This window comes from Chlamydotis macqueenii, chromosome 17 (assembly GCF_036417535.1).
Source record: "Chlamydotis macqueenii isolate bChlMac1 chromosome 17, bChlMac1.mat, whole genome shotgun sequence".
Lineage (NCBI taxonomy): Eukaryota > Metazoa > Chordata > Aves > Otidiformes > Otididae > Chlamydotis > Chlamydotis macqueenii.
In genome coordinates this window covers 15,823,158-15,837,547 of record NC_141572.1, presented here as the reverse complement: position 1 = coordinate 15,837,547, position 14,390 = coordinate 15,823,158, and the positions used below count along the sequence as shown (strand labels likewise).

Sequence of the window (14,390 nt, the reverse complement as noted above, 5' to 3'; positions counted from 1 at the left end):
CCACCCCCCTCCCGGCCGCGGCCGCAGGCGCTCCGCCCGCCCGCCCGCCCACCCACCCACCGACCGGCGCCGCGACTGCGATCGCGATCGCGATCGTGCCCCGCAGCCGCCCGCCGCCGCCCCCACCCGGCGGGGTGGGGCCGCGCCGCTCGGCTCCCATTGGGCGGGCCGCGGCACGTGACGGGAGAGCCATGGCGCGGGGCGCTGCGGCTTCACTGCGGCCGCGTGACGGGCGCGCTGGGCCGGCGAGAGCCGGGCGGGAGTGGGTGAGTGAGGCGCGCGCGGGGGCCCGGCGGCCGCCTCCGAGACGCCCCCCGCCCCCCCCTCGCCCTCCCCCGGCTTTTGCCGCGCTGCGAGCCGAGCGCCTCCGTGCCGCGGGCGCGGGAGCGACCGCCGCGGCCTCCCCGAGGGCGGGTGGGAAGGGTCAGGCAGCGCTGGGGAGGCCGCCCGGTAGCGGGAGCAGCGCCCAGCGCGCACGTCCGGAGGAGGCCCCGCCGGGGCGGTGGGACTCGAGCACTGCGGGGAGCGGGAGGGGGGGCACCGGGACCTGGCCCTGCACCGTCCCGCCCGGCGCCTCTCGGACGGGGGAGGCGAGCATGGCTCGGCGGGCCCGGCTGGCGGTGGATCTCGGGCGGCGGGGAGAAGCTTCTCCCCCGTCCCCCGGGCTCGCGGGTGCGGCGGCAGCGGCTCCGTCAGAAGGACGCGGCTGGATGGAGAGACCCCGCTGCTGAAACCGGCGCGGCGGCTGCCGGCCCCTGGCCTGCCGGAGAGCGCCTGGACCTCAGCGGCCGTCTGCTGCCTGCGGCTGGCGGCGCGACCAGCTGGTGAAGGCTCTGGGAAGTCATTAAAGAGAAGCGGCTGAGTGTGCCCGTACTTATGAAAGTATATTAATAGAGAGAGTATGTAAAATCATAAATATTCTTACTTCAGTCTTGTGCCTTTGGTTCACCTTGAAATCTGAAGGGATTGAGCAAAGTGGGGCTGCCCTCCTTGTATCGTGCATGGACCTTGTCCCCCGCTAAACCACAGGCTGAACTCCAGAGCCCTGAAGGCCAGAAATACTTTGCTGAACGCTTGAGTTGCCCGGTGGAAAAACATACCAGATTCTTCTTCTGAGATGGACTTTAAACCAGGATGGCTGCATCTCCTCTGTCTCAGAAAATAGGAATCTGAAGTAAAGATCCCAAATCTGAAGGAATTCAGTCTGTGCAGAAACTGATGTGGTGTATTGGAACTATGCGGTGAAAAGTTAAATTTAATGATCTATTGATCGTGATCGATAAATCGCTAAAATCCAAGCTTCGTATTTGAGTTGCTTGCCTCCCACTTTGTTTGCAATGCCTTCTGGTCTGTGTGTTTGTGTGAAATGTGTCCCCAGTGGTAGGCAAACCAGAGCTGACGAGTCTGCAGCTTTGACTTGAGCGTTTCACTTCCTAGTGAACGCGTTTGGTTCTGTTCACCCTCAGTTCAACCTGTTTGGGTCTAAAGATTCCTTCAAGCCGCAAGTCATGTCATTCCTGATGACAGGGATGGCTCTCTGTATATGTGTAGTCATCAAAAAGTCATTGCATACATGCAGTGACTCTTTTAGACCTTATCTCAGAAAAGCTATGGACAGCAGAACATCAAATCTGCATGAAAGAATTAGGAAAATTACTGTCAACAACTGTGTTTCGGTGTCATTAAGTTTATGACAGAATATAATATATCTGCTTGAGTCTTTTAAAGACTGTAGCATCATCTGTTGTGCTCAGCTTTTATTTCATTGTGTTGTAGTCAATATCAGAAGCAGATGTTCAAAAGCTATATAAATCCCATCAGTGTAAGGGCAAAGTAACTACCCGGATACGTGTTCCTAAGGAGCATGAACTTGTGTGTCTCGTCAGCCTTGCCCTCTTTGGTACTCTGGGTGTCTCTCCTCTTTTCCTACCTGGAACTTTGTCTCATCATCTTGCCTTTAGGGAGGAACCAGTGTTCCTTTCCTGATGTTGGAGAGGCTGACAACATCAAGAGTACTGCAGCACTCTGGAACAGTCTGTCTGCTGCTCCCATGGGATGTGACCTGCTCCTAGGACTGTCTGGCTGGATGCCCGTCCTTTCCATCTGGCCCTTAGGGGAAGGCCAGCACATTGCAGTTCCATTTTATTTGGCCAGGCCCAGGCAGGAAATTACTCTTTTCCGTCCCACCATTTGGTGGTGGTGAATTCCACATCTTTTTCATTGTCTTTGACACAAGTGAGATGAAAAATTAGTTCTTACACTTTTCATACCTGTTCTGAAGTATGTTTCAGACATCTTTCTGACTTCTGCTCTTTGGTCTCTCTTGCCTGAGTCTCGGAAGGATTTTATCATTGTTCACTGGCCCTCTGAGCTGGCAGGCTTTATCCCAAGGAGTAATGAAATTAATTTACCTTTTGTAAAACAGCATTTGAATCACACCACAGCTCTGCATGGCCACAGCAGAGCTATTCTTTGGTGGGAGACTCTGTCAGTGGATGGAGAGCTGAAAACCTCTTTTTGCCCATGTGCCGCTGGTGCAAGCTGCTGAGTTCCTCAGTGCCTTTGAGATGGAAGTCTTCCCACTGCAAATTCACATTTATCCTCTTTTGAGGCAACTGCTTTATCTTGGAAACCCTCTCTCAAAACTTTGTTTAAATAGTCCTAGATGTCTCTGTTACGCTGATTATGACAGGCAACTTACCTTTTTTTTTTTTTTTTCTTTATCTGCTACCAGCACCATTTCCCTGAGTTCCTGTTCAGCACCAGAGTCTCTGCAGCCATCTTATGTGAGCAGGCAGAACAAGTCTGGCTTCTTAAGTGTCACAGACAATACCTTCTCACCCTTGAGGGGCTCTTGTTGCAGTAGAAAGCAGCAGTTTGTTGCGATGCACATAACTTTCCTGATAAATGACCCATGGATTGGTGGTTTGTCCAGCCTGTATATATCAAGCTTGAGGAAAACTGTACTGCTCTTTAACCCATATCTGAGTTTCTTACTCTGAAATAATTCCCAGATCCCCTTATAAAACTAGTCTTTTGGTTCCACACTGGTTAAATTTTGCATTTCTAGGTTGGGGAGTGAGAGTTCCCATGCGTTATAGTGTTTGCTGGGTCCTTGCTCTAGCATAATATTTTGCTAAGCCTCTTTCCGCTGGAGTCTTGGCCATAGCCTGCTGTCGTTGAACAGTTTCTTTATGTGGCCCTTGTTCTGAAAATTGGATGTAACTGCTTCTAACACCTGTGTGGGCCTTGAATCAACTGTTATTCTTTGCCTCTCCTAATTTTTAATAAAGTAGACTTCCAAGGCAGTACTTAATGGGTGAGTCACCATAGCGGTAAGTACTATATTCTGCACCAGACCGTGCGGTGAGTGTAGCAAAGTGTGTTTTCCACACTCCTGTGAGGTTTCCTGAGTTAACTGTTAGTGGCTTTATTCTGTGTTTATGCACATGAAGAAATGTAAACCTTTGCATTTTATAAACGAGGTTTTCACTATCAGAGTGAAATAATCACTGCAGGCAGCAGAAAATAAATCTGAGAACATCACCAGTAATCTTCAGGGACTTACTCATCCTTCCTTTACCTTTCCTTTTCTGGAAGGGAAAATATAGCATCCATCACTGTCTCTAGGTACAAGGTCCTCTGTAAACATTGTGACAGAAGTTGCTGAATTTCTAGGTCTGTGCTATTTTTCTCCTGAGCATTCATTTTCAAGATACTTCTCTTAAGAAGTTGGGATGCGGTTACAAGCCCCAGTAACCTAAGTCGCATGGATCTCTTTTCCGTTGCCCTGAATTTATAGAAGGAATTTCAGAGTATCTTCCTTTAATGGTCTATGAAATTATCATGCTGGCTCGCAGCTTTTTGTTTCATTGCTTCATGTTGTGCCACATGCTGGCTCCGCTGCATGGTTTGCTCTGGTTATGTCCCTGTACAGAATGGAAATTTCCTGACATGAAATACGCTACTCCCTCTAAACAGCAGAGGATATTCTTCAAATGGAGCTTGCTTGTGTCACTCACAGGGAAGAGCCACATTATTAATCAAAACATTCTGCCTTTTCTTGGGCATGAGTTGAATCTCAGGCTCAACTCAATACAATACAAGAATACAAGCCATGGAGTCAGGAATTTAGGAAAAGGAAGTGTTTTCCCCCTGACTTTTCCTAGTAAGGAGTTCTGCCTTCTGTGACCTGGGGTAGACCTGTGTCTTGTGTTCATAGTCATGTCTATCCAGCCTCTCCATCGTTCATGTCAAGTAGCAGAGCAATTTGCTGATTAAATGCAAAGGAGTCATGAAGTGAGACCTCTCTTCATGGAAGTATCTTTTTATCCTATGTTGAGAGACCTAAATGCTGCCTTTCTTCTCTCTGGAACAGTCATTTAATGAGCAGTCTGTGAGTGAGTCCTTACAAAACATGCAGAACAGGATGTTCAAGTGTACCTAAACATGTATGGCAGTCTCTGGCACAAAAGCTCAGAGGCCCTCTCCGTAGTGTCAAGTGTCAGTGAAATGGTGAGGATCTGCCACTGCCAGTCAGACTCCCCCTGTCCTGAGTCCAGCTTTGATTAATGAACTAAACAAAGAATGGAATTAACGATGTGTTTGTCTTGTTTGTTGGTTGGGGAGGGGCTACAGTGGCAGCTTCTGCAAGAAGCTGCTAGAAGTTTCCCCTTTCTCCAGTGGACTTGGCTGGGCCTAGGGCGGACCCGCTGCTGGCCAGGGCCGAGCCAATTGGTAGCAGAATGTTCCGTGATAACGCCTCTGCCATAAAGTATTTAAGAAGGGGAAAACAGAACAAAAAAAAAAAACGGAAGATGTGAAGAAGCAGAAGCTGGGAGCAGAGAGGGGGAGGCGCGAGCCTTGTGGACCTTGCAGGCCTCACCCTCTGGCCTCCCGCCGGGCGGTGACTGGGCCCAACTCGGCCCGGCCCAGCTGAGAGAAGCGGAGAGGAGATGAGATGTGAAGAGACCCTGAGAGGCGTCTGCCAGCCTGTTGTGAAGGATTTCTGGTGAGAAGAACTGCTGCAGACGCCAAGGTTGGTGAAGAAGGAGGGGGAGCAGTAATGCGGCTCCTGGGGAGAATTCCCCTGCAGCCCGTGGTGATGGCCATGGTGAGGCCGGCTGTGCCCCTGCAGCCCGGGGAGCCCACGGAGGAGCAGAGATCCCTCTGCAGCCTGGGGAGGACCCCACGCTGGGGCAGATGCCCAAAGGAGGCTGTGGCCCGTGGAGGGCCCGTGCTGGAGCAGCAGATTCCTGAGGGTCTGCACCCCATGGAGAAACGACTCATATCAGAGCAGTTCATGAAGCCCATGGGAATGACCCCACGCTGGAGCACGGGAGGAATGTGAGGACTTCTTCCCCCGAGGAGGAACGAGTGGTGTTAAGCAACATGTGATGAACTGACCGTAACCCCAATTCCCTCTTCACGCCTGTGCTGCTCGGGGGAGGAAGGAGGTAGAGATAACTGAACATAAAGTTAAGCCAAGGAAAAGGGAGGGGTGGGGGGAATTTGTTTTATTTTCTTCCATATTATCCTGCTTTGGTTTTAATAATAGTTTTCCCCAGCTCAAGTCTGTTTTGCCCCTAACAGTAACTTTAAGGATCTCTCCCTGTCCTTATCTCAAACTTCCAGCTTTTTGTTGTATTATCTCTCCCCTATTCCCTCGGAGGGTGGAGGAAGTGAGCGAGAGACTGTGTAGCTTGGTCCCGAGTGGGGCTGAACTACAACAGACATGAAAAAAAAGTAAAATGTCAGCATTACTTCACCACCTCAGGCCTAACACAGAAAGTACTCTGTGTCTTTGTGAGAATGAAGTGCAGAAAAGCCCACAAGAAGCTAGTAGAAGAAGAACAATGGTGACATCTTAAAAGAATTTAGCTGACAAACTTGGAAGAGTTATGAATGGTATGAACCCGTCATTTGTCAGAAATCTACAGTTTGGCCTAGGTTGGATGGTTTTCCACAGGAATGCTGAAAAGGACCCAAGCCTGGAGGCTTCCTCCTTTCTAAGCTGTGATTGCATGACATTTTTAGTGGGCTGTACCAACATGAGAAGGTGTGCAGGCTTCTTAACAGGGTGGCTAACTAGCAGAATTTATTTTTTTCATGAGTAGATAGTTTTCCCTGTCCCATTATTTGAAATGCGTGGACACACCTGTGGTCCTGTGAGTTTTTGTTCTGTTCAGAGTCTCTTTTGGATGGATGTGCCTAACATGGGCAGCTCAAGTAATTTCAGTTTGTCAAACTTGCAAGCAAAAAAAAGCCTGATCTTGTAGTGAAAATCTTATGGAAATCTCGTGTGTGGGTGCCTCTTAGAGTAGAGCGAGCCGAGATGCGAATGAAGAGATGAACAGCTGTACGGCAGCACCTTGGTACAGAATGCGCTCAGGGAGTGCTAGGGAGGGAGCAAGGCTCTACAGGTTCTTGCCATTAAAACATCTCTCAGTGGTGACTAACAACAGATAACTGCTTCTCTAGTGTGTTCTGTGAATGCTACCACATATTAAATGTCTTTTGTCATCTGCAAAGGTGTTCATCTCCCCAAACTTTAGATGTAGACAGGTACGAGGTACACCAGAACCCCGGACTGCCCTTCTGTGTTATATGAAGTTCACATTAAAGAAGACAGACTTGACTGAATGAGGGAAACTTTACAGACGCCCAGCATCTTCTCTGGCACATGATGGTTTACAGAAAGCTGATCCATTTGACAATCGTAAACATGAAAGCAATAAGTGGTGTGAGGAACAAAAGTACCATAGCAGCAGATCGTAGCAAAAAGCTGTCAGTCAGCACTGTGTCAATACACAGCTCCAGAGACTGTCGCTAGCCTGAGCAGGGACTATCAGGAAGTCTAGAGGAGGCAAAACCAAATGAAGCTCTGCAGAAATGGCATTTCTTTCAGCAACTTCACCATGAAGTTATTTGTTCTTGTCACTCAGATTTGTCATCCAGCTATGGTTATTTTCATTAAGAGAAAGCAACTCAGGAAAGGTTTTATCAGCATAGCTGGATCATACAACCATATAATGGTTTGGGTTGGACAGGACCTTAAAGATCACTTAGTTCCAACCCCCCTGCCATGGGCAGGGACAGCTTCCACTAGACCAGGTTGCTCAACGCCCTATCCGACCTGATATTGGATGTTTCCAGGGATGGGGCATCTACAACCTCTCTGGGCAACCTTTGCCAGTGTATATGTCTGATCTAAATCTACCACCTTCTAGTTTAGAACCATGACCCCTTGTCCTATCACTACAGGCCCTGCTGAAGAGTTTCTCCCCATCTTCCTTATCAGCCCCCTTTTGGCACTGGGAGGCTGCTCTCAGGTCTCCCCGGAGCCTCCTCTTCTCCAGGCTGAACAGCCCCAGCTCCCTCAGCCTGTCCTCACAGCAGAGCTGCTCCAGCCCTCTGATCATCTTCATGGCCTCCTCTGGACTTGCTCTAACAGGTCCATGTCCTTCTGATGTTGGAGGCCCCAGAGCTGGATGCAGTGCTGCAGTGGGGGGGTCTCATGAGAGGGGAGTAGAGGGGGAGAATCCCCTCCCTCGACCTGCTGGCCACACTGCTGGGGATGCAGCCCAGGATGCTGTTGGCTTTCTGTGCCGCAAGTGCCCATTGCTGGCTCACGTTGAACTTCTCATCAATCAGCACCCCCAGGTCTTTCTCCTCAGGGCTACTCTCGATCCATTCTCCGCCCAGCCTGGACTTCTGCCTGGGATTGCCCCGACCCACGTGCAGGACCTTGCGCCTGGCCTTGTTGAACTTCGTGAGGTTTACAGGGGTCCATTTCTCCAGCCTGTCCATATCCCTCTGGATAGTTCCCTTCCCTCCACGTATCGACTACACACACAGCTTGGTGTCATCGGCAGACTTGCTGAGGGTGCACTCTATCCCACTGTCTGTGTCACCGACAAAGATGTTGAACAGGACCAGGCCCAACACAGACCTCTGAGGGACGCCACTCGTGACCGGTCTCCACATGGACATTGAGCCGTTAACCACCACTCTCTGAGTGCGGCCATCCAGCCAACTCCTTATCCACCGAGTGCTCCATCTGTCAAACCCATTTCTCTCTAGTTTAGAGAGAAGGATGTCATGCAGGACAGCGTCAAATGCTTTGTACAAGTCCAGGTAGATGATATCCATTGCTCGTCCCTTGTCTGCTGATGCTGTCACCCCATCAGCGGAGGCCACCGAATGGGTCAGGCATGATCTGCCCTTTGTGAAGCCACGTTGGTTGTAACTAATCACCTCCTTGCTTTCCATGTGCCTCAGCATGGTTTCCAGGAGAATCTGCTCCATGACCTTGCCAGGCACACAGATGAGGCCTGTAGTTCCCTGGGTCTTCCTTATTCCCCTTTTTAAAAAAGGAGGTTGTGTCTTCCAGTCATTGGGAACCTCACCAGACTGCTACGACTTCTCAAATACAGTGGCTGGTGGCTTGGCAACTTCATCAGCCAGTTCCCTCGGGACTCACTCATCAGGTCCCATAGACTTGTGCACCTTCAGGTTCCTTAGATTGTCTCAAGCCTGCTCTTCTGCTACAGAGGGCGGTTCTTCATTCTCCCAGTCCCTGCCTTTGTCTTCTGTGACTGGAGTGATGTGGCTAGAGCCCTTGCCAGTGAAGACTGAGGCAAAAAAGTCATTGAGTACCTCAGCCTTTTCCATGTCCCGAGTAACCAGGTCTCCCGTTTTCTTCCACAGAGGGCCCACATTTTCCCTGGACTCCTTTTATCCCCAGCGTACCTATAGAAGCGTTCCTTGTTGCCCTTGACATCTCTGGCCAGATTTAATTCTGTCAGGGCTTTAGCCTGCCTCACCTCATCCCTGGCCACCTGGACAATCTCTCTGTATTCCTCCCAGGCTGCCTGTCTTTGCTTCCACCCTCTGTAGGCTTCCTTTTTGTTTTTCAGCTGGTCCAGGAGCTCCTGGCTCATCCGTGTAGGTCGCCTGGCATTTTTGCCCGACTTCCTCTTTGTCGGGATGCATTGCTCCTGAGCTTGGAGGAGGTGATCCTTGAATATTAACCAGCTTTCTTGGGCCTCACTTCCCTCCTGGAATATCTCCCATAGTACTCTGCACAGCAGGTCCCTGAAGAGGCCAAAGTCTGCTCTCCTGAAGTCCAGAGTAGAGAGCTTGCTGTGTACACTCCTTGCTAGCCAGTCCTCAGCAATCCTGTAATCCTATCAGTGTCCAATTTGGAGGATGTGTAGAGATGTCACCATGCTTGTTCAGTACATCCTGAGTTCATCTTCTTCATGGGGTCTGCTTTGTCCTGTGCTAATGATCTGGCTAGTACATGTTCTTTTCTCACATAAGCCTAAATATTTTTAAAAGACAAAGACCTTTGCTCTGTAAAGGTGGCTTTGCCTGTGTGCCTCTCCCAAACGATTTCTCTCCCCCTTCCCCACCTAACCTGACCTGACAAGATAGAGCAAAGTATCCATAGGCTTACAAGACGTGTGGCAGTGGAATGTTTCCTGCAGGCATGTGGGATAGTGGGTATGTGAAAGCCAGTGAAAAGACACTGCCTCCAACCTTCGCTGAAAGTCAGCTTTGATGCTGCAGCAGCCGTGGAGGCAGGTGAATTGTAGGAAAATACCAGTAGTAATTAAGTTAGTGCAAAGTTGCAGGCAGATGGCTGGCCCTGGCCTGAGGTTAAACGGAGGGGTAACTGCCAGGCTCTCCAGAGAGTGAAGGGGCTGAAGAGGGGCCAGCCCTCACCCCAGGCTAAGCAAACAGAGCAAAAAAACAAGAGACAAAGGGTTGAGAGTGTCAGACCTGACCTGATGGAGAGTGCCTAAGGGCGGTGCTGCCTGACTGGGATCCCTCACCAAGGCTGAAATTACTGCACAAGGGTGCAAAGTCAGCAGAACTTGAGCCTGTGGGGGAGCAGGCGGGAGGGGTAAAGAAAGGGGGTGCATTGTTCAGCAGGGAGACGGGCGAAATAGAGGGCAAAACAAAGCATATGGTTGGCAAGGCTGGGGTGGGCATCAGAGCAGATGCAGTCAGGAGCAGAACAGTAAATCTGCGGCCGTACGGGTGGGTTTGCCTTGCTTCTGCAGCCAGGGGAATGGGAGGTGGCTCCCAGTGCTGCTGAACAAGTTCCCTGATGGTGTCCACAGTAAGTGTGGCTCAGATTAGTATCTCCATTCATCAGAATATCAGAAAAGACCTTCTAAGGAATCTCGTTTGTGTCCACATCCATCTGCAGAGTCCTCCATACAAAAGGACTGGAGGAAGGAGGAATGTCTGAAGGTGCTCCCTCCTCCCACTTCCTGCGGAGAGCTGCCCGCAAGCCCTTTCCCAAGCTGCTGCTGGCAGTGTGGTTTTGAATTCAAAGTGAAGCAAAGAAGTCGATCCCCAGTGCTGCCCAGCGCTGCTGATAAAGAATACCGGCTTAACAGTCATATTGGATTCTGTTGAGTGAACTTCTTTGTCTCAAAGGTGGCGTCTCCTTACGGACACCACTGCAGACTCCACAGCACACACAGGTGTTTGGCTTAAACTGGGAGGTGACCTTTGGTGGAAGAAGCTCTGCCATTTGCAGGCAGCAGGAACGCATGCCACCAGACCTGTCTGTGCACCTCAGTGCCATCGGAAGCCATCTTAACTCCAAACCCTACATGGGGAAGCTGCCTGAAAAATGAGGGCAGGCTTTTGCATCAGGAATGACTCAGGGCTTTGGTATATTGCGTTCTCAAATATTTATTTCAGTGTTCTTATAAATGTTTTATTTGAATAAAAATATTGTAATTGGCTAATATTCCACAGAATCTAAATATTTTGCTCTAAGTCAGTACTTCCTTCCCCTGCTCACAGAGATTTGATTCTTTGCTGATTACACGATTCAAGCTCTGGGCATGACGAGGGCTTGTCCCCACTCTGCCATCTGTTTACATGTGAGTAAGGCCTTAATCCAACCACTGTCCTAGAAAGGAGGAGAAAAGACAATTTATCCTTGGTTAATCCTGAAAAATTGCTTTTAATCTGACAGACTTTTCCACTGAGAACAAGGAAGATGAGAAGAGCGCACATGGGAAGAGGATGGGACAACTGGGGTGCAGAAGCCGAGCCTCCCTGTCTGTGCAGGAAAGGGGACACTTGCCAGGAATGAGGTGCCCTTGCAAGAGAGGCCACACAGCCTCAGAGCTCGCGCAACACAAGGAGCCCAGAGAGTACTGGGGAGCAGGCACTGTGGACTGTGCACCGTGTCCAGGGCTTGTCCCTGCAGGCTCCTCCTTGAGGCTCTTCAAAGCTGAACCGCCTGTGGAGGGGCTCCCCTTCCCTCTGGTTTGGCAAAAGTGTCACTGGTTTTATAGTGCTGGAAGGGTTTTGGGCACACCACGTGGTTCCTGCTGTGGACACCCAGGGCTCTGCTGTGTGCTGGTTTCATGGTCCAAGGATCCACCAGGCAGAGAGGGGTACAAGCCTGCGCTGAGGACTCTGAGGGCCTCACCCTTGCAGGACTTCGTCGGAGCACATGAGGGGCTGGCCCTGCTCTCCCATCTCTTCTGCCAGGCTGTGGCTGTTGGAACAAGCAGGCACCAGCTCCCAGGCCTGCAGACAAGTGAAGGACAGCTTACTTTTAGGAGTGCCGATAACTTATGGGAGCTGGACCTCTTTTGAGCAACTGCTTCCCTGAAACAAGGAGAAAGATGCAGGAACTGGAGGCCAGACCATTCAGGGATAAGAGCAACAGTGTGCATTATGTTGGTGCAACCTCTGCTCAGCACAGAGAAGCATGCTCAGCTGGAGTCCACCATCCCAGCCTGCTGTTGAGCTGTAGCAAATGAGTTTTGGATCAGCTGCAAGTCCCTGCTGCCACTGAGCGGTCCTGTCCTTCACAGGGCCGCCAGGCTAGGTAGGCATGGGGTGTGGTTGTTAAGGGGACCTGGAGTGATGGAGTCCTTATTTGCTTGTGGTAGCTGGTGGGACTAGCTGCCTACTCTTTTTTACTTCCAGCAGGACCCAAAGTATAGGGCAGTATTTGTTTTGTAGTGCTTCCAAAGAGACCAGTCTGGAAGTACCATTGTATTCACATGGGGTGAGTAGGAAAGTCCATGGCTTGAGCATCTGGAGAATTGTGGGTGTTCTTTTGTAACATCAGCTGGAGACTTTGATCCATTGCATGGTCTCAGTGAATGTTGCTGATATCCTTCATCATTCTGCTAGGTTCACTTTCCTATGCGTACCTGGGGCCAGGAAACATCTCCCAGGTACTGGGAGAAGAGAGAGAAGCTTGTAACAACAACCTGCTGATTTGCAGGATGGCAAAGGAGTGCACGTGTGTAAGAATGAAAGGTAAACACTGCGAGCGGATCAGAAGCTTCACTTTGTGACAGCTGGGTTTTGTGTCCTGCATCAGAGCTGCTGGAGTGGGGACAGGGATGGGGCACATTTTGGGTGGCTAGCAGGGCAGCTTCCCCGAGGGGCCAGACACAGCACAAGAGGCCTCCAAATGTGGGCACAACTTGTCAGAAATGTCAGTTTTTGTGAAAGGTTGTTGTTAGACTTCTGCATGTGCCATCGTACCGATTTGCAGAGAGAAGAAATTGGCAGGTGATAGCTGTTGGTCACGTATTTCTAGCTGGGTTACGCAATGTGTTTTGCTGTGAAACGTGACTGGTGTTCAAGAGATGTCTCTGGGGATGTCAAGATAGCAAAACTCCCTTGAGAGAGAGCAAACTGCAGCATTCAAAACTATGACCATAAAATCCCCAGTGGCTTTTACAAGTAAAACTGGAAATACACCCAGGAAAAGTCTGTCGGCCATGGAGGGTGCTGTGAGGCATCTGATGCTGGGAAGGCTGGCATTCCTGCATGGAGGTTTGTGCCTCAGTGGTCTCAGCCCAGTGCCAGGGAAACCCTTCTCATTCCTTTGCTTTGGATGTAAGATAAATTTTAAAATGACTTCAAATTCACCTCCAGTAACTACTTTAAAGGAGATTTATTGTAGTCTTTGTTGTGCGTAAGTCTCTCCCCTCACTCAGGCTCTGAGTACTGGATTTTTGGAGCGTGGTGGTGGCAGAGGCGGAAAGCCAGAGAGACTGCAGCGCACCATGAACAGGAGGCAGCTGCTCTTCTGTCCCCATGTTATGGCAAAAAAAGGTGGAGAAGTCCAGGGGGTCCACCCAGGACAGGGTCCAAACTCCCGCAGCACGGCCGGGCTGAGGGCTGCTGGATGCACTGCAGGCAGTGTCCATGTCACTGGCTCAGCTGGAGGGCACACAGCTGGCTGCGGTGCCATGGGAGCACTGGCAGCTGGGTGCAATTACGCTCGGTGTAGTGGCAGTGAAAAACTGCATTTGAGTTGTTTGCAGCCTGGGTCCCTGGAGCAGGAGCTCAACAATCACGGAGGCGCAAGATCTCCTGTTGGACTGGGGTGCAACAGTCAGCTGTAACTGAGTCACAAGGATTACAGTGCTGGTTTGTGACCTCCACGCGCGCTGGAGTTGCGGATGACCCCAATCTAGTGACTGAAGTTGGGACTTAAAAGAATGACCTCCAGAAAGGGAAAGGGTGGGAAAGCACATCACAGGTAGCCAGGGAGCCAGCAGAGCAACATGGGGTGCTGGCTGTGGGATAAGGACCTGTTTGTACTGGCTTTGCAGTGGATAAATTAATCTTCCATCTCCAAAGTGGATTTGAGACCACATACGAAATGCTGAATGGTGTGCTAGCAATCTTTCTGTGTGTGAACAGGGTGTTTTAACGCAACGTAGCTCAGTCTGCCTGCAGCCAACTACTCATACCGACAAGGATTAAGAGTCCAGTGCAAGACTTGGCAGAGTCACAGCTGGGCAGGGAAGACTCCTGACCAGGCAGCTGTTCGGTTCGTTCTTATATAATCTGTCTAGACCAGACAAGAAGAAATTAAGCCAACCTTGGCATAACTGTATCGCTTCCTGCACAGATGGTCTCCAACCTACAGCTTTCATATTTGAGCTTGTGCAAAGCAAGGGGGGGAACAGAAGAAGGATGTTAGTAGTCAAGCCAGCTATGCATCAGAGAAAAGTCTATTAACAACTATAAAAATAATGGAAAAGAACAGTAAATAGTGAGATTTATTACAAGTAGAAAAACATTTGATGTTTTGCACACAGAAGGTACAGCGTTGCCAAGAAGTGTCTCCTCACAGAGAGCCTGCAAGACTCGGGTAGTGCAAGAGGACACAGCTCCAAGCTGCGAGAGAGGGGAAGGATGGTTCTGGGGAGGAGTAGCCCGGAAGAACACACACACGCTCAGAAATATTTAGACAATTTTCTTAATTCCTTGTGACTGTCCCAGTAGAGAATCAAGGAGAAAATATGATCAGAAAAGAGCCTGGTCTTGAAAGAGTTCAGATGGCAAATGAGACCAGAAGGGCTTTGTGGCTGGGTCAG

At 50.3% G+C, this 14,390-nt stretch overlaps 1 long non-coding RNA gene across 1 annotated transcript; it reads left to right on the top strand.

Moving 5' to 3' along the window:
- Window positions 1–185: 185 nt before the first annotated feature.
- On the top strand, window positions 186–13,976 carry LOC147598664 (uncharacterized). Its single transcript, XR_015260426.1, has 3 exons — window positions 186–266; window positions 10,220–10,907; window positions 11,003–13,976. It is a non-coding gene; the product is annotated as an uncharacterized LOC147598664 (long non-coding RNA).
- Window positions 13,977–14,390: the final 414 nt, after the last annotated feature.